The sequence below is a fragment of the Cupressus sempervirens genome, chromosome 8, assembly GCF_028749045.1.
Source record: "Cupressus sempervirens isolate cs-2001-9-10 chromosome 8, ASM2874904v1, whole genome shotgun sequence".
NCBI lineage: Eukaryota > Viridiplantae > Streptophyta > Pinopsida > Cupressales > Cupressaceae > Cupressus > Cupressus sempervirens.
The window spans coordinates 468,618,887-468,622,749 of record NC_143125.1 but is presented as its reverse complement, the minus strand read 5'-3'; the positions used below and the strand labels follow the sequence as shown (position 1 = coordinate 468,622,749).

The window sequence follows — 3,863 nt, the reverse complement described above, 5'->3', positions numbered from 1 at the left end:
TGCTCAATTTAGATATAAATTTTCAAAAAAAAAAAAAATCCTTATTTTTATAACAAACAATTTACTTCCACTATTAAAAAAATATGATATATAATTTATAAAGGTATTATTTTTAAAACTTTTTCCATAATAAGATCTTTATTATTTTTAATTTTTTCAATAAATTTAATATTATATTTTGTAAAAACAATTTTCAATTCTTCATAGTACTTTCCATTACTTAATGATATATAGTTCTAAGACCTATCTTCCTCCAATGTTTTGCTCCCCTTCGTAAGTAATAATTTTTTTGAACAACGCACTATCAACATATAAATTTACTCTGGCAAAACCCTAACCACTTCTTCAGTTGTTACAGCAGCTTCCACGATGAACAACAGTCTATGCCGGAAACTCTTCTTTGCTGCAGCAGGTCCGCTGCATCCCAGTTTACGCTCTAAACTCCTTAATATTTTACACTCCTTCCATCTTCGCAATGCTTTCTCAACTCAGCCTCTTTCGCAGGGCCTCTTTAACCACTTCGCCTCCTCCAAACTTAATTTGTCCGACGCCGACATAGGCCGGATCTTCAGGTCGGCACCTCATTTGAAGAAGCTTCAGACCCTCAACAATGTCGAGGGGTTTCTTCATCTGTTGAAGCAGCACGGCTGCACTGAAGTCGAAATTGGCCGTTTAATGAGGGTTTAGCCCCAACTTATGGTATTTGCAGATAAAGTGTTGGAACCTAAGATCAAACTGCTGGAAGATTTCGGTTTCGTGGATCGAAATCTGGCCAAACTTTTGAGCAGATACCCAAGCATATTGAAACCCAGCCTCAAAACCCAACTTCCCAAGATGAAATTTCTGAAGAACGTATTTCAGTCCGAGGATGTGCTCGTCAAAGCCCTGTTAAGAAATCCACCACTTCTTAATTATAGCTTGGAGAAGACCCTGAGGCCCTCCCTCGCTTTTTGGAAAGGATGGGGGTTTTGTGGGGCGGAGCTCGTAAGCTTCTTAAAAATAAATCCGGGTGTTCTCTCAAAAACTTCTCTGACGCCTGCACGCGTCGATCTTATTCACAAGACTGCTGCCTACCAGAGGGGAAAATGTTCAAATATATAGTAAGTTCAGTGACTATTAGCAGCATGGAAACGTTAGAGGCAAAGATAGAGAATTTCAAACTCTGCGGGCTGTCGACTGAAGAAACATTTCAACTACTCGGAGCTGCCCCTCAGGTCTTTTTATTGTCAAGGGAACATGTTAGTGAAAAGATGAACTTACTAGTTAATAAGATGGAGCTCCCTGTAGATTATGTAGTGCAGCACGTTAAGTTGTTGCTAATCAGTTTAGAAAAGACTATGAAGTCCAGGTGTCTGGTTTTGCAGAAAATTAGAACCATCGGTTGCCCTGACCTTCCTCTTTCGACGTTACTGTTGATGCCAGAGGCAAGGTTCGTTAGCAAGATTATTAAAGGGCATCCTGAATCTGAAACACTGCTGAAAATTTATGAAAACGCCATCTCCAATGCCACCAACCCCAATCGCATAAAAAGATCAAGAACTCACTTTTGGTGGTTAAAGTGAGAGTCAGAACTCAAAAATCATAAGAAGCTTATAATTTGGTCTATGTCAGAAGATAGGCGAGCCTTCCTCATCACGGTATTGGCTGTGAGGTACACAGGAGTTATGTAAGTATACCCTCTGCCCTGCTTTCTTTGTAATTACAGGAATTTCTGACATTGTGATATTGCTATCAAGATTCAATTGTTAGTTTTTTGAGTTTGTTATCTTATCTTTTATAAGTAGTGGTTCTCAAGAATCACCTATGACCATCACATAGATGCAATGAGTTCTAATCCAATGCTTCCCCTCTTTGAGATGCCTAGATACAATGTGTGCTAAGATGCAACGAGTGCTAAGTATTTCATTTATGACCATCACTTTGATACAGAAAGTGCTAATCCAGTGCTTCAACTCTTTGAGCATCGTCTAGATGCAATGAGTGCTTAGTAGTTCATTTTGAACCTCTATTCATAAAAGATAGGTCAATAAATTTGATTCAAAAAACTACACAATTGCATGCTGATAGAAATATTACAATTTAACTTAGTGTAGAAAATATCGGCTACTTATCAATACTCTGACATGTAATTTGCAATCCGTCTTTCCCTGATATGGGAGGGGTCAGCAAATAAAATGAAACGTCCCTATTTATGCATTACTGATGGGATGGATACATTGTAGATCACTAGATGTTTTCATTATCCATATCCCCAAGTGTTGCAAATTCCCTTAAAAAATAATCGAAATATTCGAACCCTGACTGAAAGTTTAGCCAACTCCAACACTGCTACATAGTTGACAAAATACGCAGTTTGGAACATTGCATAGTATTGCAGAGGTTGATAGTAGAAATAAGGTCGGAGGAAACGGGCATAGGAAGTTTGGAGCGCATGGAAGGATTGGAAATAGTGGAACTCGCAGCAATCAACAGATCAGGTGTTGAGGGTTGTTTGTATTCAGCTAGATTGCACATTTACGTTTGCACTTTACATCTTTAATATTGTCAATGGGCTTACATAATACACAGGCCATGTTTGAAAGCAAATTTTTTTTTTTTTTTTTTTGCTTATGTCACAAGCTCAGATTGTCTTCTAAAGTAGTATGTATGCCTCTGCATCAGAACTAACATTTCAACATCTATTTTAAGATTATGAGTATTATTAGTCTATTATTTTGACAGGGTCTTTCAGAAAATGATTTTGAAATAAATAAGAGCTCTTGATGAGCTGGAGTCCCTACTTTTTGAAATAAGTTTCCACCTAAATTTGATACTCAATAGGCTATCAATTTGGAACTACTATCATATACTTATCATGCTAACGATGCTTTGTCATGCTATTGTATAAAATAAAAATGTACATTACATGCTGATGTAAATGTATTCTGTAATATAAAACAAGTTTCTTAAACAAACTTTCTTAAACAAACTTATACTTTTGATGACGATGACCTTGACATATCTTTGAAAAGAAAACAATGAACATTCTACCAACACTCTCTAAAATGGTTGATTTCCTTTTTACCTAGAGTGTGAAAGCGTCTCATGAGCATTATAATCTTTTCTTCAATCTAAAGGTATGTTAGGAATAAATAATTAAATTTTACTTTACATTGATAAAGTGTTAAGACTTGTATTGTTTGGATAAAATCTTCTCAAAAATGAAAGAAGTCAAGTAATAAAATTAAGAAATGAAAGAAGGGAAATAATAAAATTAAAATATGGGTTTCTATAATGTGACTGGTAATTAAAGAAATAAAAATATGATAATTTAATAGAAGTAACAAATTTTGATTTTTATTTATTATTATGATTAATATAAATATAAAAAATATGATGTATTAATCTTTTCAAAAGATCCAACCAAATCAAATTATTTTGTGTATCTAGATTTTATTGTGTAAATACATTTGAACGCGACTCTAATTAAACGTAGAAGTACATGGACTTCTTTTACATAATCAATTTAAATATCAAAATATAATATCAATTTATATTTTAAAAATGGTTAAGTTTTTAACCAAATGTATGGAGAAGAAAAGATAGTAAAAATAGGAACATAAATTTTTAAAACTTCGAGTTCCTTTCATTGAGTAATCACATTTGTCACTTTTTTCATGTAAATTAATCTACTGGTGTTCTTATTTGAGACCAAATTACTTTTTGTTATGCATATATTAGATTGAAGAAAACTAATATTGTCTTGATTAAGTAAAAACAAGTTTTGAAAGGATCCAAAACTTTGTACAAAGGGACAAGAAAGAAATAACAATGAAAGTCTTAAACAACTGTGGAAAACCACCCAACTAATTGGAGGGATACAC

At 34.1% G+C, this 3,863-nt stretch overlaps 1 pseudogene; it reads left to right on the top strand.

Moving 5' to 3' along the window:
* The first annotated feature begins 369 nt into the window (after positions 1-369).
* Positions 370-1,770, top strand: LOC149543265 (uncharacterized; annotated as a pseudogene).
* The last annotated feature ends 2,093 nt before the right edge of the window (positions 1,771-3,863 follow it).